This window comes from Ornithorhynchus anatinus, chromosome 19 (assembly GCF_004115215.2).
Source record: "Ornithorhynchus anatinus isolate Pmale09 chromosome 19, mOrnAna1.pri.v4, whole genome shotgun sequence".
NCBI lineage: Eukaryota > Metazoa > Chordata > Mammalia > Monotremata > Ornithorhynchidae > Ornithorhynchus > Ornithorhynchus anatinus.
In genome coordinates, this window is record NC_041746.1 from 8,563,934 (window position 1) to 8,590,872 (window position 26,939).

The window sequence follows — 26,939 nt, forward strand, 5'->3', positions numbered from 1 at the left end:
CAACACACCTTTCCAGAAAAGCCGTGTGGTCTCTCGTCTCCCACCCGAAAGTGGGTGCCAGGAGAGGTGGGTGAACTCCCACATCCATCCCTGGCTTTCTTCATGTCCTTGGGCAAATTACCTCTCCTTTCTACACCTCAGCTTTCCTCACCTGTAAAACAGAGATAATAATAGCTGCCTCCAACCTTCCAGGGATGTTACAGGGATTAATGATTTAATGGGGGAAAGTGCCCTGAGATCCTTGGAGAACAAGCTCTGTAGATATTGTATAAGGTATCATTAAGGTCTGACTTGCCGTGAGGTTCTGCTTTATGGGTGGTTTGACTGAATTTCAAGGTGGTTATCCCAATGATGCGCGGATATGCAGGATGACAGAAACTTAATCTTCCATCCTGCACAGTTCCCCGTCCTGACACCCACTGCTCCATGGGCCAAACTCTCTACCGGCCACAAACACTGACCCAGCTTCTGGCTTGAAGGAGATCTACAGTGCATTTTTGCCCATGTTCCAAAACCAAAATAACGCATATGTCCAATTGAACAGACGGGGCCATCCACCACCTGGACCCTTGGGAGAAGGCCTCTTATGCATCCAAAACACGAGTCCTGAGGATAGGTGAGGAAAAAGAGGGCATCTCTCCTCTCTCATCCTTGTTGCTTCTTTGCTTTTTTTGCTCTTTTAAATCTTTTTGGTGTTCTTCCCCCGTCATGAAAATTTCCCTGATATCCCCCTATGTATTTTACCCGGCTTGGTCACATGCGAGGTGAAAATCTCTTCCATAAAAAAGTTAATAAATAAATATAAAGGTTAATATAAAGGTTATATAATAACTATAAAAGCTTAATATATAAAGGTTAGTTAATGTAACATCCTGAGGTTATTTGTCCAGGTTCATGTTTACGAAGATTCACAATGATAATAATAGTGGTATTGGTTAAGTGTTTACTACAGAGCCAGGTACTGTACTGAGAAGAAGTGTGGCCTATTGTATAGAGCACAGGCCTGGGAGTCAGAAGGGTATGGCTTCTAATCCCGGCTCCACCGCCTGACTGCTGTGTGACCTTGGGCAAGTCACTTTCCTTCTCTGGGCCTCAGTTACCTCATCTGTAAAATGGGGATTAAAAGTGTGAGCCCCATGTGGGACAACCTGATCACCCTGTATCCCCCCCCAGTGCTTTGCACATAGTAAGCGCTTAAGAAATACCATCATATATATATGCCTTACCTGAAAAATGGGGATTGAGACTGAGAACCCCACGTGGGACAGGGACTGTGTCCAACCCAACTTGCTTGTATCCATCCCAGTGCTTAATCCAGTGACTGACACATAGTAAGTGCTTAATAAATACTATTATTATCATTATTACTACCAAGCACTAAAATAGATAAACTATAAACAGACCGGACACAGTCCGTATACTACATGGAGTTCACCGTCTACTGATGAGGAAATGGAAGCACAGAGAAGTTATGAGGAAATTGAAGCACAGAGAAGTTAAGTGACTTGGCCAAGGTCACAGAGCAGATGTGCAGTTGAGCTGGGAGCAGAACCCAGGTCACCTGACTCCCAGGCCCCTGCTCTTTCCACTAAGCCTCACTGCTTCTCCACGTTCAGTTTTTCTGCCTGTCTTCGGTCACTGAATTGCTCATTAACACCTATTCCAGAGCCTCTGGGACAGGGAGAAGGATGGAATTTTACCTCTTATTAGCAGTGTGGGTGGAAAAGGCTGAAATTAATGGTGAAACTGAAGTGTGGAGATTATCTGTGGTTTCATTTTCCCCTTTACCCTATAATGACGGTTAACAGAGCCCCGCTGGTATGTCTAAAAATGTTATTTCTCTTTTTCTTCAGAATCCTCGAAAAGCCTCAAAATCTGACCCACTAACCGAACAGAGTTGTATTCTTGTATATTCTGAAAAATTCTGGGCTGGGACTTCCCCTGCCTCTCTGTGTTCCCGCTTCTCTTTGCTTCTTGCCCCGTTGCTTCTTAGGCAGCCGGTTCTCTTTGTCAATAAAAGGTAAGCTTGGATGCGAGAGAGTCACAGTGGGACAAAATTAGCCAGATTTATGCCAAGATAAACCCCATTTTGAAGCTGGGTCTACCCACAGATATCATAAATCATTCTGAACCACCTAATTTAGGACCGGTAACGTCTCTCCCACCCACTTGTCTTTGTCTGTGTGCATTTCCCTTCTGGGTTCTGGACTTCTGCAGTTAACTGACCCTTAGCTTGGGTGAAGTAGACCAAAAAGACTCTTTTGGAGATTGTATTGTTTCTGACAAGAATTACTCCATTAGGTAAATTCCTCACCAGATTGTAAGTTATGGTACTTGTTAAGCACTTACTATGTGTCAAGCACTCTTCTAAAGGCTGGGGTAGATACAAGTTAATCAGGGGCCCTGTCCCACAGGGGGCTCACAGTCTAAGTAGAAGGGAGTAGTATTTAATCTCTATTTTACATGCGAGGAAACTGAGGCACAGAGCAGTTGAATGACTTGTCCAAGGTCACACGGCAGACACGTGGCAGAGCCGGAATTAGAACTCTGACTCCCATCTCCATGTTCTTTCCACTAGGCCATGCTGCTTCTCGGATTATATCTACCAACTCTGTTATACTCTCCCAAAGGCTTACTAGAGTGCTCTGCACGCAAGAAGTGCTCAAATATACCATTGATTGATTGCTCAGTTTAGCAATGAAGAAAACGTCAAGGATAGGAATGAAGCATGGGATTCTCAATAGGAACTCCTCGGTCGGTATGGTTATCAATCCAAACAGAAGTAGAACTTTCCCCACTGAGAAACAGGAAGAAATGGTTTGATTCATGAACAGAGTAGAGATAATAGAAGGTCCTATGAAATAATTCCCGGCACGGGCAAAAAATGAAGAAAACTGGCTCGGGCAGACATCCGTCCATAAAAATCGTGACATCTTGAAGGATGTGCTCAATAAATACGATCGAATGAATGACTGTGCTCCTAGAAGTTAGTCACTTGGAAATAGCTTCCCCTGGAACGGGTGGGCATGGCAAACCTGGAGGCAGAGGGAAGAGAGGATCCCAGTTTTCCACATTTTTTGGTAAATTGAAAATTGGTTTTCCCTAATATTCCTCGCCACTTTGGGGAAAATACATGTCTGAAATCCCTGAGTAGCAACTCCCATTTTCTACCAGAACAAGCATCTCCCTAGAGACAGACTCAACCAGAGACCAGTGGAGGGCTACAGTCCCTCACCAGGTCCGCACGGTGAGATATAGGGCATCACCCTCCAGAGCCGCAGACGGTCATCACCTCTCGAAGGACCTGACGAGTCAGGCACCTATAATTGCTATGAAAAAAAGGCCTTTCTGGGGTGGTTTTTGCCTTGGCTCTGAGGTGAGCTGGAGGGTCTGTTTCCAGCTTGAAATGAACTCCACACTTCACCCCAAAGCTGCTTCTGCCAGGTGCCTCTGTTTACATCTGCTCCAGCCTTGAAAGTCAGCCAAGAATGAAGCAGCACACATTGGGGAAACAGCTGGGAAGAGGCCTGCTTCCTTGGCTTCCAGAATGCTCCAGGGACTTTCTCTAAGGTTTGGGCCTGAGCTGCTGGGCCCAAGGAAGCCTCTCCCCTCCCTCTCAGGGACTGGTTGTTCCTTCACCCGCACCCTTTGCGGGGTGGAGCGAGCCATCGGTTTCGTGCATTTCTTCCCATCCCACCACCCCTGCACCAACTTTACACATAAAATGAGGCATCAGAAAAGGGAGAGGAATCCTTTTTGGTAGTCTGGAAGTGACAGAATCAGCTTGGGCCTGGGGGTGGATTTAGTTCGTGGATTTCCCGGACTCCCTTAGGCAGGGCCCTTTTAACCATTTACCACTGTTTCCCTGGAAAACGTAGGGAGACGACATCCCTAAAGTTAAATCTATGTCTCCTAACCACCGGCACATAGAGTGGCAGAGGTCTGGGCCTTTACTTGCACCAGTTCACGGGAGCAGTGACTGGATCCTAGCTTAGGCTTTGGCTCCAGTATGAGGCCCACATCGAGCCCTTCTGCTTCTCCTCTCCCATGGGCCTCACTGGAACAGAAACAGTGGGGAATGTTAGATAGAGCCCTGTTCATTCATTCTTCATCAATCAATTGTATTTACTCAGCATTTACTGTCTGCAGAGCGCCATACTAAGCGGGACAGTACATTATAACGGAGTCGGTAGACACATTCCCTGCCCACAGCGAGCTTACGGTCTAACCCCTACTGTGGGAGGGCACTGTACGAAAGAGTTGGTAAACACAATCCCTGCCCTCAAAGAGCTGAAAAGTCTAATGGGGGAGAAGTGATTCTGACCCACTGGCCTCCCTAGACCGATACTTAGCACGATTACAATGCTAGACCTGGAAAAAAAAGCTTATATTTTCGAGCATCTCACAGGAGTAGATACTTAGGGAAATTATCCCGTCTGCTCTCCACGGCATGCCAATGCACTCTCATCCAAAATTGATGGGGTCTGTTATGATGATGATGACGATGATGGAGTCTCCCAAAATAAATAATGGATGAATCTCAGTCCCGGTCGTGGAGATTTGGGGACCAACGATTTGTATGGAGGAATTACTCTGATAATAGCTTGCACAGGGCCCTTCTCCCGCTCTCATCCCAGCTCTCTGTGTTCCCACTGGGGCAGTGGATCCCCTAGCTAGGATCGACCCATCAATCGATCAATCAACGGTATTTATTGAGTGCTTACTGTGTATCAGACTCTGGGGAGAGTCCAATGCAATAGAGCTGGTAGTCATGTTCCCTTCCCCCCAAGGATGCTAAGAAAGGGTGGTTTTGAAATAAGATTATATTTCAACCCCATTTTTCAGCTCTCCTATGACAGTAGACAGTCAGGGGTACCCTTCCAAAGTGTCTCCAGCTCGGCCCCACAGATCACGTGAGTGGAGCTTCACTTCGAAGTTGATGAAACTACTCATTCTTAGCCTCCAATATGTACATTGTCAGGCACAAATGGCTTTTAAAGCTTCCCGTGGACAGATTAATGGCATGCTGAAAAGTGATTCCAAATGGAGTAACAAGATCCACCCAGCCAGTGTGCATGCTTTAAATATGAACATAGGGCTTTAGCATGTGATTCTGACAGGGACATAGCTCATTTGGGATGAATTGGGCCCTAGGAGATAGAAGCCCCACCTGGGATCCACCTGGTCTGCTGGTTATCTGAACTCTGAACCCAGCGGGCTAGGCTACTTGGCTCAGAGCTGAGCCCAGTTAGATCTGAGGGCTTGGATGGTCTCCCCGTCATCCCACTGCCGGCTCTAAGCAGGTAGGGGGAGGAGAAGGAAAGGTCTAGATGGAGTTAAATGTCCTTCTTCAATGTGTTTTCAAACCAGTGGGATTTATAGACAGAAATCTCTATTTACATCTGCAGCCCAACCTCTCAAAACCAGTCAATCATATTTATTGAGCGCTTACTGGGTGCAAAGCACAGTACTAAGCTTTTGGGAGAGTACGCTATAACAAAACAATAGAAACATTCCCTGCCCACAGTGAGCTTACAGTCTAAAGGGGAGTATCAGAGTGTTTAAGGTGGTGTATAAATTCTCACATTGAGTCTGTGTCTAAAACCTGCCAGTAATATCTCCACAATATTTTCCAGATCCACCTCTTCCTCATCACGTAAATAGCCACAGTCCTCCTCCTGGCACCTTTCGGATCCCGACTAGACTATGTATCAGCTTCTTCACCCATCTCCCCGCCTGCAGGGCTTGTACTTCGGTCTACAGTCGAGATCATTTCTCTAAAGGGTCATTCCGCACGTGTGTCTCTACTCCTCGAAACCTTCATTGGTCACTCATTCCTCTCCGCACGAAGCGGAAAGCGGCTTGGAACTTCCTACTCTTCGGTATTTGACGGGCCATAGTTCTGGCCATCTTCCGAGCCTGATGGTACACCAATTCGAGCTTCACTGAGGGTAGCCCCATCTTCCAATTTACCTCTCTCTCAAACTGCTGTTTTATGTACCAAGGAAAGAGTTGAATGCTTTTCCGCCTTGGGTAGAGGAGGATGAAGAGTTCAATCCTATTTGGTAAAGCAGAGAATTACTGAGCTCACAGCTCTTGGGCTCAAAATTATCCTGTCACTCACATGAGGCATCCAAATTCATAATCAAGACTTGTAAACAGATATTTACTCGAGTTGAAAGACATCTGATGTCACTGGACTACAAAAAATGCTTATTCAATGCATTTTATGCCCCGGGAAGCTGGTTTTTAAAAAGTTACCTGACTAGTTTTGGTACTTAGTTTCAGTAGGGGATTTAGAACCAAAGAATCAACTCTTCACGCTCAGCAATATGGGGGAAGAAAAGTTGGGCCAGGAAACTCTGAGCAAAATATATTGTTTCACATTTTCAACTTGTCATTTTTATGGGCGCTTCCATGATTCACGGAGCCATTCAGGGAGGGTCATAGGGCAGGGATGCCATTTGAAAGAGCAGGTTTAAACCTGGAGGAAAAAGGTCAGAGGGCAAGGGGGAGCCTCATTACTACATGAGCATTCTGGGGCAGCGTTCTTGCATGCCAGACTGCATTAGACTCACACTGAGTGTTTGTTAGCACAGAGCACTAAGCTGCAGGTGTTCTGGGCAGTACAAAGTCTTCAAAGATCAGCCTCAAATGTTACCATAAGGGGATTAAAAGATTTAAAAACATAACGGGTCAGCCCGACTGCTCGCCTATTTGCCAAAATTTACAAAGGGGGGCGAAAAAGACGAGTCTGTATCAGCTAGAAGCATTGAAAGTTTGGGGAAAACATACCTTTCAGGTTTTTATGGCCTGAACGTGGAACTGTAGCACTTTCAACTGGAACTCATTAAGAATTCATGGGGCAGAAAATGTAAGAGGTTCTGGAAGGAGGGACTTGGAGAGGCCAAAAGCAGGCTGCAAAGAAAATGTTGTTGACATTCACTTTTTGGGCTGTGAAATTTTCTTAAAACACCCGAATAGCTTCTTGAAATGGGCCAGATGATTTCTGATTTTAGAAAGTACATCTTAAATCGAGGGATCCTTTAACCTTTGAAGACCTGTGTGCCAAAGGATACCTTAGCCTGCAGCTGCCCATTCTTTGACCGTCGACTCGGTTGTGAAAATATATCACCTGCAGGTGAAGGGCATATGGTGTAAACAGTAGTCACTGCTCTCATGACTTACCGTTGCTAGGTTTTCAACTGTGCGTTTCCAATTGCTTTCCTTTAATTCTTTTCCCTTAGGGTCAGAGGTTCTCTTTCCTTCTGACAGATCACAGAGACCATCAATATATCCCAAAGAAGAAGAGTATCATGGGTTCTTTTGAGACTTCTGTGATCTAGCAAACACCACAGGTAATGTTGCCAACAAACACACACACACAGCTCTACAGCCCAGATCTACGCTACGCAAGCTAGCTAATAGTCCTTGCATCTCTGTTCTATCATCGTTAATGGCATTTGTTGAGTGCTTACCGCGTACAGAGCACTGTACGGAAATGCTTGGGAGAGTTCAGTACAACAGAGTTGTTAGATATTTTTCCTGCCCATAATGAGCTTATAGTCTACGGAGAGGGACAGACGTTAATGTAAATCATTTATAATACATGATTTATCCAGTTTTCATTCATGTAGGCTGTCCCAAGCAGCTTTTAAAAAATGTTCTGATGCTCCAAAATTGGAACTGTCTCCGTTAAACCGTTCGGTCTATCTCGCTCACTTTACACATTTGAATCTCCCCCGTAGACACATGGGAGTGCTAAGGAAACATAGTCCAAAACGGTCATGGCAAATAACACTGGACTCCTGCCTCGGGTAATTGTCGTCCTAGTTTATTCCACATAGAAGGGAATACTTCCAATTCGGTCAGCCTTCATTTTTGAGTATGCATCTACATAATCATCACATAGCTCTATAGAATATAGCCAGCGAGTGGCTGAAATTTGACTCGAGCCTAGGCATAACTCCAGTTTGAAGGGATATTTTAATGCCCCAGCTGGATATTCCAATTACCTTTGGCTCTAATTAACCCAGAGACACACGCAGTAACCTTTTTTTTTTTTACCTGCAGTTAACTGAAAAATACCTGAAATTTTTTCCTCCCTAGAAAACCACAAAATAAACTCAGAGACTTAGGACCCTTGGCAAATGGTGGCTGAGCACTGATGAATCTAAGTGAAAGGTGAGCACTTGTATTCAAATAGGAGGTGATTTTGGAAAAGCATGATTTCCATCCCCAAAGTCACTCGTCACGGCAAATATTCATATCTCCTTGTTCTGTTCGCGTTGGTGAATGTATAGCTACACCACGTTTGATTTAGGACACTTGCATTAGCAGTAAGAAGCATAGCTAAACTGCAAAAGTAAGCGGCGAAAAGCAATCGGACTTTAAGGGGATTGAGCCACTCCTTGAACTCAGCTAGTTACTTGGGTTTGGTATTTAAGCTCGAGAAATGTAAAGCATTGAATCTGAGAGTAATAAATTTTAAAGAGATCCACAGACACTCCCAGTTATAAGCACACCTGTTAAAAGAACTCTGTAGTTCTAAGAACAGCTCTTCAGAACACTGGCCCCTGCTTGAAAGCTACTTTTCAATGGTCACTTTTCCACCCTGAGAAGCACTGCCGGCCTCGTAACCAGATGTTGGCCATTTCCGTGGCCGTCGGCCCATTTCCAGGAGGACCGAGGGCTCCCTGATTAGCCAGCTGCTTCCTCTGTGCAAATGTGAGTCTAGTCAGACATAATAGGGGAGTCTCCGAAGCAGCGTGGCTCAGTGGCAAGAGCCCGGGCTTGGGAGTCAGAGGTCATGAGTTCGAATTCCAGCTCTGCCACTCGTCAGCTGTGTGACCGTGGGCAAGTCACTTAACTTCTCTTTGCCTCAGTTACCTCATCTGTAAAATGGGGATTAACTGTGAGCCCCACGTGGGACGACCCGATTCCCCTGTGTCTACCCCAGCGCTTAGAACAGTGCTCGGCACATAGTAAGCGCTTAACAAATACCAACATTATTATTATTATTATCTTCAGGAGCTCCAGAACTGCAGTATACAAATGCTGAGGGAAGAGGAAAAGCAGCGTGGTCTAGTGGTTAGAGCACAGGCCCTGCAGTCGGAAGGATCGGGTTTCTAATTCGGCTCCACCACCTGTCTGCTGTGTGGCTTTGGGTGAGTCACGTCGCTTCTCTGTGCCTCGGTTGCCTCATCTATAAAATGCAGATTAAGACCGTGAGCCCCACTGGGACAGGGACTACGTCCAACATGATCAACTTGTATCTACTCCAGCGCTTAATACAGAGCCTGGCACGTGATCAGCACAAATGTCATAAAAAAAGGTCACTGAACTGCACTGATGATTAGCTTTTCCCCTTTCTAGACCGTAAGCTCGTTGTGGGTGGGGAACATATATTTTACTCTCCCAAGTGCTTAATACGGTGCTCTGCACAGGGTAAGCGCTCAATAACTACGACTGATCGATTCTGTTGCTCTGCTGTGGATTCCATCACCACAGACTGCCTGATTTCCTGTCTTCACTGGCCTTGGCAGACTCCATGCTGGGAATTGCAGGCAGTCAGTCACACGGCAGCAACTGCTCCCGCTCTCTACTACTTCCTTTTTCCTGAGAACTCTCTGTGCGTCTGAGTGGGTGAGTGTATGTGGCTTTGATGGCTCGTTGGGAGGGAGGAAATGAAGAAACCTGGTCTCTCCCTTGGCTTGGACTGAGCCCGTCTCCCTCCTTCAGGGGTGGAAGAGGCCGTCCAAGTCTTCATCGATCAGGGCTCCGTTTCTCAGTCCCTCCCCTGGTCACTGAGAGGCCAAGGGGTCTGTCAGAGGGCGGTTGGAGTGCACGCCAGATACACCCTTCTGGAGCCTTCATTATCCCTTACGATCGCCACCTGTGGTGTCTCTGATCCCCTCATTGCTTAAATATGGTGTCACTTCCTAATTTTAATCAATGGTATTTATCGGGCACTCGCTCTGTGCAGAGCACTGTACTAAGCACGTTAGACATGAGCACTGCTCTCAAAGAGCTTACAGCCTAGTGAGAAAGACCTAAAAGATTACTAAAAACCACCAGAATAAACACAGTTTTCTCAGAAATGAGCACAAGACCCCAGTAGTTAGTAGGGTAGTGTAACATGAAGTTTAAGAACTTTTCACCCCAATTTTTCCAAATGTTTTTCAGATTTCTGAACTAAATTGCAGGACAGCAGACTTCAAATCTCCCAAAAGAAAAAATTCTAGTCCACAACAATTTAGTTCCCTTTATGAAAAAATAAAGTTCAAAAGCCAAGCCTGACCACTATAATCAGAAACCTGTGTTTAATATTCAGCGACTCCTCTAAGCTAACACATCATGCTTCAGATGCCGGGAAGTTGGGGTTATATTAGTCCATTTTTGTGGGCTCCATTGTTTGTGTTTCTCCCGGCCCAACCTGGGCAAATTTCCCCGAGAACAATGAACAGCAAATAAGAATTTTGGCCCTGGCAGAGAGAAGACAATCTTCCCTAGTGAACTGGTGTGAAATGGAGGGATTACGTTGGGCCAAGTTTTTTCCCCTTTGATACACAGACACAAGATCTAAAGGCAGAATTGGTCCAATTAGATGTACATTATTCTCACTAAGGGCCCCAAAGTGTTGACATATACCTGTAATTGGGACTGGAGCCCTTTTCTTCGGCAATTTTGCGCGGCAGATCACGGCTTGTAAAATTCATCAGAGCAAGATGTGAATCTCCGGCTGCAGTTTGAAACTTGTTGAGCAAAATATTAAGGCAATTATTTCTCTTTGTCAACAAATGTTGCAAAGGTGAGTCAGACACTTCACCATTTAACAAGAACATATGGAGAGAGCTTCACTTCTGACTTTGACTCATTACGTGCTAAACTCTTCTTGCCTACACACCCTGAATCTTATCAACTCTTCAGCTGCCTCTTGTACTTATGGATCGATTGAGCGATTAAAGCTCATCCTCCGATCTTGTGTTCAAATGTTTATTTGAACGAGCAGTCAATTTTACTCTCATTCCCTTGTTTGTGAATATTTCCCTTAAGAGTGCAAGCTCCTTGTGGGGATGGAATGTATCTTAGGTGTCTGTTGATCATAATAATTATGATACCTTCAGTATTTGTTGAGTGCCTTCTATGTGCCAGGCACTGTTCTAAACACTGAGGCAGATACAAGATAATCAGGTTGGATAAGTCCTTGTCCCGCATGGAGCTCATAGTCTCTTATTCATCGCAAGTGCTTAGTTCAACGGGTTTCGCCAAAGTGCCCAATCAATACCATTACTACAAAACAAATCCAAGTTACTCCACTAATTGCTGTAACTGAAATCCCACTTCTCCAGATGGGAATCAGAGGCCCCCCCCCCCCCCCACCCAGACCGAGTTACTCTGGAGTAGAAGGCACAGAACAAACACATTTCAAGGGAAGAATTCCCTAAAAAACCTCACTTTAGAGAAACTAAATCCAATGTCAAGACTCTGAACCAAAATTCCCAGAGCACCCTAAGCTTCATCCAAACAAAATACCTTCCCCTCCACCTTTAAACTGAATTTCAGTTTAGCATTGGAAGGAAAAAAATCCTATAATCCATAAAGATGAAGGATATAGAAGGGGTTTCATATAATACCCAAGCATTCAAAATTGCCCTTAGTGAGAAAGATTCAAAGCTAGACGTGGGTGCATGTTATATCAGATTAACTATACTCTGAAGATGTAGGTGCGTTTGGCAAAGAAGTCATCAAAATCACAGAGAGTTTTGTACATAGTTGGTCTTCCTGACATTTTTAGTGCTCGATCTAGGACTATTAGCATTCATGATTAGTGGCATCTTAAGTATGCAAGAACACTGAATGTTGAAAATTATGGTGACTTCTCTCAAGGATCATAGAGGAGTTTCGGGCCTAGGACATCAGGACGAAAAACCTGTGCAAAGGAGTTGATTAGAGAGAACCAATGTGAATATTAACTAAAATAGTAATATAATTGATCAGCTTTCTATTTTGAAGTCACCTAAGGAACAGTACCAGCACTGAACGAGTTAAACACAGTTTGGATGAGTGTTTACATTATTTCTTAAGTAAAACCAGGATCGGCTCACACATTTGTACCAAAATAAGCTAAAGGCAGGAAAACCAAATAAGTTTTTTTCATGTCTAGCATGGCATTCCCTCATTAAGGACTGCCTTAATCTAGGAGCTATGCATTGTTCTTAAGGGTTGGAATACCGGTTTCAAAAACATACAAAAATATCAATGTTAAACATATGAACAGCTGTTAGTGCCAGTTGCAGTTTTTCAAGGAAAGAAAAAGATCACAGTGTGTCAAAATGACCACACAAAATGGCTCAGATTTCACAGAAATTGCCCGAACTGGTTTAGTGGGGTATTACCTTCAAGATTCTTACAATTTATTGATTATAATTTCCAATGCAATTTTGGAGTGTAGCCTTGGCTAAATAACCCCACTGGACACACACTTGGTTGACGGTTCCAAGCACTTCTGAAAGAGTCTAATGACCATGTGGACATTATTAAGGAGACACTTTTGTTTACAAGTCAGCAAGAAATGAGGCGCAATGTTGGATTTGAACGTTTCTGAAGAAGCAAGTGGAATGAGAAAGACAAAGAAAGAAAGGTATCTAAAGTGGTCAATTTAGTCAACTTCATCTTACAAATCTCAATTCACTTTTAAAACTACTAATGCAGAGTATAGCCACGTCTCCAGGACATCCAGATTTATTAAAATCCTTAAACACCATTCTATCCTCTGCTTTCAAAGTTCCCTCCCGGGTCTGGTGGGGAGAATGATCTATCTGTTCCCCCATCCAGTTTTCTCCCTTTAGGCAGGCAATCCATCATATTAATTGAGTACTTACTGTGCGAACAGCCCTAGGCGAAGCACTTGGGCAAGAACAGTATAAGACAACAGAGACGGTAGACACATTCCCTGCCCCAAACCGGCTAGTGGGGGAGACATATATTAAAATCAATTACAGATAGGGCAAGAAGGAGACGCAGCAGGGTACAAGAGTATGCACATAAGCGCTGTGAGGTTGGGACTGGGGTGAGTATTAAAGTGCAGACACAAGGTCAGAGGCGACTCGGAAGAGGGGGTGAATAGGGTTGGGAGATGAGAGGTTAGTCATGAAAGGCTTCCTGGAGGAGTTGATTTTAGTAGGGCTCTGAGGCTGGGGAGAGTTAGTAGTCTGTCAGATATGAAGCGGGAGGGAGGTCCAGGCCTAAAGGAAGATGCGAGCAAAGCGTTTGTGGCGAGAGAGACACGAGGGAGACACAGGAAGGAGATCCGCATTAAGGAGTGAAATGGAGGTTTTTGAGGAGCGGGCCGTTGTGACACTGACAGCAAAGTAAAATATGGAAACTGTTCGGGGAGGCAAAACAAGGCAGTTAGCAGGTCTTGCAATGGCAGAAAGGAGAGACAGTCTTTTTAGAGGAGCTGAGAAGTCTCCCTGCTGAACTTGGAGAATCACAACATGTCAATTCCTCTCCTCAAGCCCCTTCCAGCCGCACCACCTTTATGGGTGACAGGATCCCAGGAGGCATCTACCTGTCGGTGTAATTCACACATCTGAAGGATAAGCATCACCTCCTCCTTCTTATCCTTACTATCGTAATCCCGGTCTCCCTTCCTTCCTGAATTGCAGATGGAAAAATAGGATTTACCTGGGAGCGGTGTGCGTCCGGCAATCGATTCTCTGAGGCCCGACTGAGTGCAGACCGCTGTTATAAGTGTTTGGGATAGTACGGTAAAGTCGGGATAATGGTAAAAATAGTATCTGTGGTATTTCTTTAGCATTTACTATGTGCCAAGCACTGGGGCAAATGCAATTCAATCAGATCAGAAGCCGTCCTCGTCCCACATGGGGCTCACCGTCTCAAAGGGGAAGGAGAACAGGTATTTATTCCCCATCTACACCTGAGGAGACAGGCACGGAGAAGTTAAGGGACTTGCCCCGGTTCACACAGCATGCAGGTGTTAGAGTTGGGATTCGAATCCAGGTCTCTAGACTCCTAGTCCTCTGGTCTTTCCTATAGGCCGTGCTGCTTCTCCCAAAGACAAGTTCCCTGCCCTTAAGCAGTTTCCAGTCTAGTGGGAGAGTTAGACACAAAATAATTCAGTCCTTTATAGGGGGAATTCCTTTCTCTCCGGAGAGGTCGACCTGCCCACTTCTGCTCCGGACTCCATGCTCAAGCCCTTAAACCCTGGTAACATTTTTCTGTTAGAGTTAGGGGAGATTTCCCCGAGTAAGAACAGAAAAGTCCGGCTGAAAGCCATAAACCAATTTATACACACGTATTCAAACATTAACAGTGGGAATACTGGGAATTATAGGCTTTGAAAGATGCCAGTAATAGAGGTTGGGAGTTATTTTTACTTTCATATTACCACATGCACCGTGTAAGGCTTTAACTAGTGATTCTTAATCAAACATTGCTAAGTCAATGCTTATTTTTATCTGAAAAAAGAACACCTCGTTTAAGTCACCAAATTACATTTATTTTTCAAATTGATTGATGAGAATTTCACTGTATTTCTTTAGCTGTAGAATGTTCTCACTCTGCTTCAGAGTTTGCCATTAGGGGATAAGTGAAATTTTGCCACTTTATACTGGCCATGTCTGCGTGAGCAAGAATGTTTTTAGAAGATGATTTTCCATTTAAAAAGAAAAAAAGAAAATCCCTTTCTTGGCCTAAATCTATCCAGCACATATCCCACATTAAATTCAACTTAACTTGGTGGGATTGCATTTTGCAATTGATTTATGTTTCTGGAGTCACATTCTGCTCAGGGGCAGGGTCTGTCTCAGTTTGGGAATAATAATAGTAATAATTATAGGCCCTGTTCCAAGCACTGGGGTAGATACAAACAAATTGGGTTGGACACAGTCCCTGTCCCACATAGGACTCACAGTCTTAAGCCCCATTTTCCAGATGAGGGAACTGAGGCACAGAGAAGCTAAGTGACTTGCCCAAGGTCACACAGCAGACAAGCGGCGGAGCCGGGATTAGAACTCATGACCTTCTGACGCTTAGGCCCATTCTCTATCCACTAGGCCATGCTGTTTCTCATGATACTTTGGAAAACACCTCCCTCCTCCTTCCTTCCCACCCACCCCTCCGCCTGTGCATCCTGGTCCTGGCAGGTCTGTTTTGGGGGTAGGGCTCACCATCTCACGGGGAAGGAGAACGGGCATTTAATCTCTATTTCAACAATAAGTAAACTGAGGCCCAGAGAAATTGTGCCTTGCCCAAGGTCACACAGCAGGCAGGAGGGAGAGCCGGGACTAGAATTCAGATCCTTGATTCCTGCTCCTCGGCTCTTTCCTGTAGACCATACTGCTTCTCTAAACGATAAGATTCCTGCCCTCAAGAAGCCTGTAGCCTAGTAGGAGGGAGAGACCCAACAGTTACAGGCCATCTTAGGTGGCCTCTCCTCTTTAATCTGTGAGTCTCATCTGACTGTATTGAATCTTCCGGGGCACTTAGTACAGTGATGAATGCTTATTAAGTTCTTAAGGCATAACACTATTAACAAAATATTTTCTTGAAGAAAAAAATGTATCAAGACCATGTCTTCATTCTTGTTCTGGTAGTACATTATTGGCAAGCCCAGAAAAATCACCCCTGGTTCCACTTCCAAGAACCTCACCTTCCTCACACCTGGCTGCCTGACAGGAAAGGTTTGAGGTTATCCCTCTCCTCACCCATATACAAGAAGCCACTTTCTCCTTAGTTATATCCCTGTGGCGGACAGAAGATATCCTGTTCTTCTAAATCAGGGCATAACAATTCTGCTAAAAGTTAATTAGCTATCGAAAATACTCCGGTAGGCATACGGACCCTAAGAAGAGCCATGAATCTGCCTATGGAACCACAGTTTAGGTCCCGTGGAAGTAGTCATTCCAGTTGAATGGAAAACAAAAAAACACTTGGATCTATTTCTAATTTATTCTGTGGCTTTAGGTCCAAAATAGTTTCTCATCTTACTTTTCTCCATCTACGAGATGGGAAGGAATCTAATTATTGAAAAAAAAAAGGATTGTTCAAAAACAGGACACCACATTTTCCCATTCCTATGCATCCAGTCCAAGCGTAGACACGTGTCTCCAGGAGTGAGACGGATGTTGGACTCCATGACTCATGTTATTCCTAGCCCAGCTAGCTAGTTCTTGTCACTTCCTTATCTAGCGAGAATGAAATTCTGGAACACAAGCAGTCAACCAGGATTAATGCAATTCTTGTTTTAAACAAGTCTGCCAGACTGAACATGTGCACAGAGTGGCTGACAAAAGCATATCGATATTGGGTGGAATGGGAAACGATTGGATATTTCGGCAAAGAGGGCACTTCATGGATATGTTGAAGCACAATGGAGGACTTAGGGCCAGCTCAAGGCTTTTTGGCTCCCCAGGCTAAAGGCAGCAGTTGAATTAGATCAGTCGATCAAATCACTGGTATTTATTGGATCTTTAACTGTGAAGAGCCCGGTACTAAGGTTCTAAGCACTCGGGAGAGTACAATAGCATTAATAGACACCATCTCCTCCCTCAAGAATCTTACAGCCGAGGTGGGGGGAGGCAGATATTAAATAAGTAGAAGCAAGGTATGTTTGCAAGTGTTTTTGGTGGAAAAGGAGGGATGTTACCTTTTGGAATGAGGATTCTAGTGCACAGGTGGACACAGAAGTGTTGAAGTGTCAGTAGGGGAATGGGGAGAAAAGTATTCATGATCTCATATCCTAGATAAAAAACCCACCATCACCAGATGTAAGCCTTTTTCTGGTAGAAGCAGCATGGCATAGTGGAAAGAGCACAGACATTGGAGTCAGAGGACCTGGGTTCTAATCCTGACTCCACCACTTGTCTGCTGTGTGACCTTGGGCAAGTCACAACTTCTCTGTGCCTCAGTTATGTCGTCTGTAACTTGGGGATTATTATTATTGTTATTTATCCCCATGTTACAGATGAGGTGATTGAGGCAAAGAGAAGCTCAGTGACCCGCCCAAGGTAAGACCGTCAGCCCCATGTGGGACAGGGACTGTGTCCGCCCTGATTTTCTTATATCTATCCCCACACTTAGAAGAGGGCCTGGTCCACAGTAAGTGCTTAATAAATACCACAATCACTGTTATCATCATTATTAGTAAAAAAAAGAGGAGCACACAGGTACATACAGCATCTCAGCAAGTCCTTTGATGTGCTTTTAACATGGGCCGGTACAGCCCGTTCTTCTAGAGTTGGCTATGTTCTGGTAGTGAGTTGAGACAAAACAAACCACAAAACTCTGAATGGCTTCTGTCCTCAACTTAATGGTGTCCTTTGATCAAGGTCACCAGAGCTCTTCGACTTTCCCTGCCCCATCTGTCGCTGACAGCTTTCAAGATGAGCTGTCCTAGGAGGGCTTCTTGGAAACTTTCTTGGGCGGACACCACCAGGCACAGCAACAGCGCTGTTTAAAAATCACCAACTTCTTTTTTAAACTCCGCTTAGAGATGAGTTATAGCTTGATCGCAGCTCCAAGAGAAATAATAGGGGTGGGTGAGGGAAAGGAGGGGGTTCCTTGCAACCCCAGCCAGTTTGTTTATGCAGATCAGCTTCAGCCCCTAGGAGCATCAACTTCAAAGACGCAGCAGCGGGGCTTGAAAGCTGCCAGTTGCGTTAAGGCAACCAGAAGTGTTAGGGTCTTGGAGGGCCTGCAACACCCTCTGGCTTGATTGGGGGAGCAGAGGGGCTTATTGCACTTCCAGTGGATTTCAAGACATCAACAAAGTTAACGGGAGTAGCATTCTGTAAACCCCTTCAATTATACTGCTTAAAAACAACTCTGATTTCTATTCAAGCTTTCCACCCAAGAGACATCCAGAGAAAATACGGTGAAAATTGATGCTTCAGTATAATCCTGTCTGCAGCTGAGTCCTTACTGCTAGTTCTATGTGCAGTCAAATCTCAATTTCTTTTGTCTGTTGACTGGAGATGACAGTGAGGTTAAAAGGAATAATGAAAAAAGCTAGTAACATCATAGTTGGTGATGACAAGGACTGCTTTAAAAAAATTAGTTGAATAATAATAATAATAGCTTTAGACTCTAAGAGCTTTGTGGGCAGGGATTGCATCTACCACCTCTACTGTTTTGTACTCTCCCTAGCTCTTAGTACAGTGTGTGGCACACAAATGAGCACTCAATAATCACCATGGATCCATTAAGTACTGACCACGTGCCAAGCACTGGGCTAAGAACTGGGGTAAATAAGACTAGACGGTAAGCTCATTGTGGGCAGGGAATATAATAATAATAATAATAATGTTGGTATTTGTTAAGTGCTTACTATGTGCCAAGCACTGTTCTAAGCACTGGGGTAGACACAGGGGAATCAGGATGTCCCACGTGGAGCTCACCGTCTTAATCTCCATTTTACAGATGAGATAACTGAGGCACAGAGAAGTTAAGTGACGTGCCCACAGTCAGACAGCTGACAAGTGGCAGAACTGGGATTCGAACTCATGACCTCTGACTCCAAAGCCTGTGATCTTTCCACTGAGCCACGCTGCTTCTCTATGTCTGTTTACTGTTCTAGTGGACTCTCCCAAGTGCTTAGTACAGTGTCTGCACACTGTAAGTGCTCAAGAAATACGACTGAATGAAGATAATCGGATCAGACATGTCCCGTCCAGTATGGTGTTCACAGTGTAAGAGGTCACCCAATGCAAGTTAAATTTGATATGGGTTTTCCCTGCTCTGTGTGAGATGGAACATTCCAGATCATCTGTCTGTGATCTGGAGAGATCCCACTGAGTATTTATAAAGAACATTTAAGTGGTCTCAGCTGCTACATTCTAGAAGTTCCAAGTCAACGGGCTCAGTTTTCAGTGCTGCTTTGATTTCTGCCCTCAGTGAGCACCCAGTGGGAGTAAATGAATGCCAAACAAATAGGATGCAGCCACGAGATTGTAAGCCTCTTGAGAGCAGGGATCACGTTGACCAACTGTACTGTACATTCCCAAGATCTGAGTACAGTGCTAGAATAGTAATAACGCTGGTATTTGTTAAGCTCTTAGTTTGTGCCAGGCTCTGCAATAAGCGCTGGGGTGGATACAAGCAAATCGGGTTGGACACAGTCCCTGTCCCACGAGGGGCTCGGTTTCAATCCTCATTTTACAGATGAGGTCACAGGCACAGAGAAGCGAAGCGGCTTGCCCAAGGTCACGCAGCAGACAAGTGACAGAGCCGGGATTAGAATGTGTGACCCAACTCGCAGGCCCGGGCTCTATCCACTGCGCCAAGCTGCTTCTCCACACAAAGTAAGCACTCGATGAATCCCACTGATCGATTGCAGGGTGAGCGCCGAGGGAGAGGACCAACTCCCTGGTGCTATTCAGATAGCTTGCCTGCCTTCCCTCCAGAGCCGCATCTCAGTGGGTTTGAAGAAATTCAGCAGCAAAGGTGATGATAACCCTAGCCTTCGTTAAAGGCGAACCAAGAAAGGCTGAAGTGAAACCTCTGAATAATGGTAACAACATAGTTAGTGAGTGTTGAGTGTGGACACCAACCACTCCGACTGCCTTTGGGCCTCAGCCCTGTTGAAAAATGATGGCAAACAGCTCCCAACCCTGTGAGGAGAGGGTCACTGGCATGGTAACATCTTCACCAACACATTCATCTTTCCTGATTTGGAACGAAAGGGCATTTCCCCAAGGTCTTCCTTCCCGTAGCTCTCAGAAGCACTGTGGTGGCAAAATCAACAAGCCTAAATGGAGGGGTAAGCATAATCTATTAAAAATTAAAGGGTATTTAAATGGTAGTTTTAAAAGCACCAAAAAAGAGCCCCACGTAATGAACTGGAAGGATGGGAAGCATGTGTTAACTGACCTGAAAACTTTTTCAGCTTGGTTTAATTTGGAAAATGAGGACACTGGAGTCCCATGTTTCATTAAAAGCAGTTACATTTGAAATTCAAATTCTAGAAGGGCTAAAACAATCTTCCCTTAACAAGCAAGAAGGAATGGTTAACTCCTTCACCCCCAGAATGCCTGGTGGGCGACATATTTATATTTTTAGCATATTTGGTAGTAGAAGCATTAAATAAATGCTTAGACTAGTGCTTTGCACCTACTAGGACACTGAGCTCAAAAAATCTACATTTTCAATTCCTGATTGTGGTATACGTTAAGTGCTTACTATGTGCCGAGCAGTGTATTAAGCGCTGAGGTGGATTCATTATAAGCAGATTGGATAGACTCCCTGTCTCACACCGGGCTCCCAGTCTAATGGGAAGGGAGAACGGGTATTTAATCCCCATTTTACAGATGAGGGAAGTGCAGCCCAGAGACATGAAACGGCATGCCCAGGATCCTAAAGCAAACAAACGGTGGAACCATAGAAAATAAACCGAGGTACACTGTTGAGGTGGGATTTCAGAGCCTCTCTTGTGTGGACAACTCCAAGACACATTGTTGTATTTTCATCTCAGCTCCAACTGCCCACTACCATTTATTGTGCGAGCTGATGTCACGGTGACTGTGCGATTCAAAATAACACATTCTTCCTCCGGGCTCCTGCTATTCCTATATCAATTCCCCAGAAGAAAGGCCCCGGAGAAGGCTAAAGCTGAGTGTTTGACTTATTCCATTCTGAGGGGTTTTTATCAGGTACCTTTCTAGCTCCTGAATCCTGCAGGGCATTTCTCAGAAAGTCAATTGTATTCCAGGAGTGGAAAAGCAGGGACTCAGAGGTTTCATATTTCCCCGCGTCCAGGTCCTCCGCCTCCGACTGTCCGCAATCAGTTGGATTATTATTTTCATTGCTTCTGTTTCCCTTCCCCTTCCTCTTTTAACAACTACTCATGGAGATTGGTCACAGAAAGTTTGGCCCAAAGGGAAATCCAGAGAGAAGAGTAATAATAATGATCATTGTGCTATTTGTTAAGCACTCACTACGGGCCAGGCACTGTTCTGAGCGCTGGGGTAGATACACAATAGGTTGGACACGGTCCATGTTCCCCGTGGAATTCACAGTTTCATCCCCATTTTACAGATGAGGTAACTGTGGCACAGCAAAGTCAAGTGACTTGCCCAAGGTCACACAGCAAAGTGGCAGAGTCAGGATTAGAACCCATGACCTTCTGACTCCCAGGCCTGCGCTCTATCCTGCCATGCTGCTTCACAGAAACCTAGGTTCTCCACGGTATTTCAAATTAGCTGGAAATGTGAATTTGCATTCTTTTGTGATAACATGTATGTCATCTATACTTCATCTCTATCTGATTCTTCCAAAAAGGACAATAATCAGGACAGAACAGAAAGTCTTCCAAGTCTGAGATGAGTTAGAAAATACCCAAGACAATTTTAAGCAACATGGCCTAGTGAATAAAATATGATCCAGGAAGCCAGAGGGCCTGGATTCTAACCCCAGTTCTATCACTCGTATGCCATGAGACCTTGGGCAAGTTCCTTAACTTCTCTGTACCTCACTTTCCTCAACTACAAAATGGGGATTCAATACCTGTTCTCTCTCTTCTCAGACGGTGACCCCCAATTGGGGCAGGGACTGTATCCAGCCTATTTTACTTGATTCCATCCCAGCACTTAGAACGGTGCTTACTAAGGGCTTAACAAATACCAAATAGAAAAGCAAGTCAGTTTGTATATATGAAGCAATCAATCAATGGTATTTATTGAGCACTTACTGTGTGCAGAACAGTGTAGTGAGTGCTTTGGAGAGTGCGGTGGATTAGAGACACACAATCCCTGCCCTCAAGGAGTTCAAAATGCAGTCAGGGAGACAGGCATTAAAGTGAATCAGATAGTGGAAGCAACAGATTATAAGAACTTGGACATGAGTGCTGTGGGAGTGGGTTGGGAGAGTATCAAAATAGTTAGGGGCAAGCTCAAGTGCATACGTGACCCAGAAAGGAAGGAGAATAGGGTGGCAAGATGATAATAATAATAATAATAGTATTTGTAAATCACTTCTTATGTGCCAAGCACTGTTGAAAGACTAGTAGTCAGAGAAGGCTTCCTGGAGAAGATTTTCATAGAGCTCTGAAGATGGGAAAAGTGACGGTGTGTTGGTTACAAAGGGGAAGGGATTTCTTCACAGGAAAGCGTGAAAAAGGGGTCAGTGGGAGAGAAAAAAATATAAATTACATATAATGTTCTTATCTTTTAGGGACACTAGTTGCTTGTTCTGGATTACCGCCTATAGGAATTATGAGTTTCCTAGCTAAATTCCTAAAGATGGAGTTCAAGGAAGAAATAGAATTTCATCTGGCTATGTACCTCCCAAGAGATATAAAGATTTCATATTTCACATCAGAAACATTGCAATTAGGGTGAGAAAGTACCTCTAAATGCAATACCCTATCAGGGAGTTCATGCAATTTGTTATCAATTGAGCCAGAGTGCTTCACCAGAGCATGTGCACACATATACACACACACACACGTAAATGAATCATCTTCAAGACATCCTGCTTAGTCCAAGCATACACCTGTAAGCCAAAAGATCAGAAAAGGAGCAACATGTTTCCTTAAGTGCTCCCATTTTATTAGAGAATACGTTAATGTCTCTCCTTAATGACACGTAATTAAATAATTCCTGTAATCGCCTTTAATTAATAACATCTCTTTCCATCTAAAAAATGCTGGGTGAGTCAGAAAGGAAGTACTTCTGTTTGAGATAAAAAAGACCCACTCCCTCCTCACCTCTGCATGAGGTGTCATTAGAGAAGACCGTTTGCTGCACCCCTTGGGCATAAGGTCGGGGGAAATTTAGCACACATTAAGCAACCCCGCCCCAAAGCCTGGAGAGGCATCTGCTAGAGCTACAGATAAAATATTGTCAGAGTATTCTCTTCCCCTCCTCAAATGCCTAGCAATCATATACAGCTGCCATAAGTACCACTTACTACTACGCTTATTAATTTAGTTGTGTTGTTGATAGTGGTCTAGTGGAAAAAACACGGACCCGCGGGTTAGAGATCTGGGTTAAAATAATCCTAGTTCCGCCATTTGCCTCCTCTGTGACCTTGGCTAAGTCCCTTAACTTTTCCCTGCCTCATTTTTTCTCATCTGCAAAATGGGGATACAATACTCGCCCTCCTTCCTACTTGTGGGACGGGGACTGTATCTTCACCAATGCTTAGTTCAGCGCTTTACACATAGTGAGCGCTTAAGAAATACCACGATTATTATGAATGGTACTTATTAAGCACCCGCTGTGCACAAAATATGGGGTTAATCAGGCTTGCTAAGAGATTTGAGTCCACTAAAGCCCTGTTCGGAACATAAAATCTGCGTTGGCTTTCCTCAGATTTACCGACCTCAGAGCCTCCTTCTACTCCCAGCTCCTTCTAATGCTCTTTGAACGCCATCTTACGTTAACCAAAAACAACAATATGTCTGCGGCAAATAGCTCAAAGAGTTACCCCCAACTCAATCGGTTGTAGTTATTGAGTGCTTCTGTGTGCAGAGCACTGTACTAAGCGCTTGGGAGAGTACAATGTACCGGAGTTGATAGACGTGTTCTCTGCCCACAACGAGCTTAGAGTCTAGAAGGAGCCCAAATTTCCTTGAAAACCAAACAGAAAGAGCAGAAAGCAGAGGGACCGAACATTAACTTCCTTTAGCCCTTTGCACAATTTCATTCGGTTCCACCCTGACTTAGATCCCGGGCACAAGGATCAGCGCTTATTTTCACGGCTGAACGATCCCGGGGAAACCTGAGCAAAAACCAAGCTCGCTCCCCTTCCTACCAAAGGCGGGGGATCTTACTAATGGCCATCCTCCTTCCGAAGTCCAAGCCGCCCCAGATGTTTCCATGGGCCGTGGACCGTTCTCTGAGATTCAAAGGAGAGCTGGTGCTTTCAGTGATCTGAGAAGTGGCAGCTGTCCAGTATGACTCATGTGGTGAAGTGTATTCTGATTTATAAAATGTCCCCAATAAAACTTAAAAAAAAATCTGTTCTTTATTTACCCTTCAGTGAAAAAAATGCCCCATAATGCATGTGTAATAATGCTTAATTTTATGTATGTGATTATAATTAAACATTTGTGATCATTTTTTTCCAGCTGCCTCGTCCCTTCGTAGAGAGCCAGAATTCCTTTTACCCCACCCCAATTGTCACTAACAAATGTTATGAATATTTTCTGCTATAACTGACCTAAAGGCATAATATTATTGTAACTTGGCAGAGAATACAAGGAGCTATGTCGGCGAGTATCTCTTAGTATGCGCATTTTTCCAGAAACCTGTGGTGGACACGGGTTGGATGAGGAAGAAGGACAGAAAGAGAGGGACGTTGGGGATTTCAAATCTGGTGCCTCACTGTCACTAGTAAACAATTTATGCAAAAGATTTAATGTTTCTTGAGAAAGCAAATGGTTGCTTTCCACTGATGACTGGACTTTGAGAGTCCACATTGTAAAAGTCCAGCAGATGAGGTATCCCTCTGGGGATGCAGCCCAATCCTACAGATGAGCAAGGCGGAGATTAGATATCAGCCTGTGACCAGGAATGAGGTAACCGAGGCACAGAGAAGTTAAGTGACGTATTCAAGGTGACACAGCAGACAAGTGATGGTTCCAGGATTAGAACCCAGGTCCCCTGGCTCCCAGGCCTGTGCTATTTCCACTAGTCTACACTGGCTTGGTAAGCTCTCTTATCCACGGCCACATCCCCACGCTTGCCACAGTATCTAAACTATGTTACAACTATTCACAGGTTACCTACCTAACACATTCTGGGGATAACTTTATGTTAAGGCAGTAAAATAGAATAAGCAAAGTGCTCAGTATATCCCAGTTTGAGAACAAAATGTTTCCCCATATCATCCCTTATTTTTCAGTAGACAGATGTAATATTTGATCACTACAATCAAGGTGGGGTAAAGTCCTCCGAGTAATATCATTGGCATATTTTTAAATTCCCCATCATAGCCCAGTGAAAAAATGATTTCTCATATCAAGCGGAGCAAGTTTTGCAGAGATTATGGGAAAGTTCAACAGCCACTGTCTTTGTCTTCTTTTTAGTAAGGTTTCACTGGAGTCAGTTGGAACCATGTTTAGCAGGACAAGTAGACAATCATTTCAAATCGCTTCACTGTCTCAAAACACCTGAAAAAAGAGCAGCAAAAAAAAGTTTTAAAACTACAAATCTTGCCTGTTGGAGTGAAAATGGCAAGACTCAGCATTCAGGCTTTTGTTCGAAAGAATCGGAGGGGTGGAAATGATCTTGAGAAGTCATTTCACCTTTTCTCTTCCACTTAGAGGCAAACTAACTCCCGTAAATGCGATGCGATTCCTGTTTTTACGTGACTTTGGTAAAAAAAGATTCCATTATATCCCTGGGTTACCCATTTCAGTGGACGGATTGAGCTCACTGTGGCTTCAGCTCCTGACCAGAGTAGAGGTCTACGAAGCGGCAGCTTGCTCTTAACCTCATTGTGGGCAGGAAATATGTCTACCAACTCTGCTATAGTGTACTCTACCAAGCACTTAGTACAGTACTCTGGACTCGGTAAAACACTCCAGAAATACAATTAAGGTGATGTTTCTTAGATCCATCATAGATATTGCATTCAGCTTTTTAATAGCAACAATAAGATAGTGGTATTTTTAAGTGGCAACTATGTATCAAATATTGCCAGTGCTGGGGTTGATACAGTACAATCAGATTGTACCCAATCCTTGCCCCAAATGGGACTCAGCAGGGTAGGGGCAGGATGATCCCTTTTGGAATTGGCTAAGGTCTTTTGGCAGATTCTATCGCCAGTAGATTTTGATCATTTGGAGATGTAATTCATTGATTACTAAGTAGAATAAGCTCTATGGCTAACATGATCGGCATCAAATATCATTTTGTCAAATATTGCTCAATCCTAGGTGAGGTGGCTAGAGCTAATTAATGAAAATGAGAAGCCTGCTGTAAAATCTTAATGGAACGGATTTTCGCTAAAGTTAAGAAAACACCGCCACATCGAGCAGGATATGCTTCTACTTTGGCAGTACAGCTCTTGCGGAGACATAATCAGGCAACTCCTCGTTCTGTTATTCTTGAGATGATATATTTTGAATCACTTTAATAAAGGTTAAACAATATTTTAGTGATATTTAATGTAATATTAATCAGCACACAAAGGAATTCCTTATTAATTTCCCAGAGAGTTTGAACCTGATCTCAATTTGTAAGTTGGAAATCTCTAAGAAAAATTACCCCATAATCCAGCCATTCTGGATTCATCCACATTTTCAAGACACACATTATAGCTGTAGTGTAGGGGGTACATTTCCTAATTCTTTATTTTGCACTCAACAGAATGCCTAGCTAAAAAAAAAAAAAAATTACTGCATCACAATCCGGCCTGGAATTGAGCCGGAACCCCAATACACAAATATTAAAACTAAGCATAGAAAGTAAGTCCCAGTCTAAATTCACATGAAATCCAAATATTTAAATAGAGATATTGAATATTGCTTCGTGGTGAGTGGAGCTCATATTGCAACTGTATACACCCAATTCAGGTTTCGAAAGACCATCTGACTTTCTGGAATGCACAGTTCAACTTTAAAGTTCTAAATATTTAACTAGCTTGTATTTTACCTGATGTGCAGGCAAAAACAAGTGTTTCTGCTGATATTTTTGAATGCCGCCAGCAAAAAAAACACCTTTAGCCACGCTGAGCCCAATTACATCTTGTAAAATCCAATTACCTTTCATCTTCGCATGCTAGCAACACTGAGACCTTCTGGCTAGTTTATTTCAAGATACCCGTGCCCATCTGAGTGACTTTAACACTTTACACTGAAGTCCTATTTTAGCCGAAACAGGCCAGCACACTACAAATTTAGTGACCTCATAGTTCGTTAGGCAATACCCAGCGATGATTTTCAACTCTAACCTACAACTAGAGAGACACCT

At 44.0% G+C, this 26,939-nt stretch overlaps 1 long non-coding RNA gene across 1 annotated transcript in view; it reads left to right on the plus strand.

Moving 5' to 3' along the window:
- The first annotated feature begins 386 nt into the window (after nt 1-386).
- The window catches only part of LOC114805668, a 51,290-nt gene continuing 24,737 nt past the window's right edge, over nt 387-26,939 (plus strand). The window contains exons 1-7 of the long non-coding RNA XR_003753672.2: nt 387-616; nt 1,854-2,020; nt 5,637-5,951; nt 7,248-7,358; nt 8,110-8,184; nt 9,031-9,167; nt 9,511-9,645. This is a non-coding gene — a long non-coding RNA (uncharacterized LOC114805668). The remainder of the gene's footprint in view (nt 617-1,853; nt 2,021-5,636; nt 5,952-7,247; nt 7,359-8,109; nt 8,185-9,030; nt 9,168-9,510; nt 9,646-26,939) is intronic.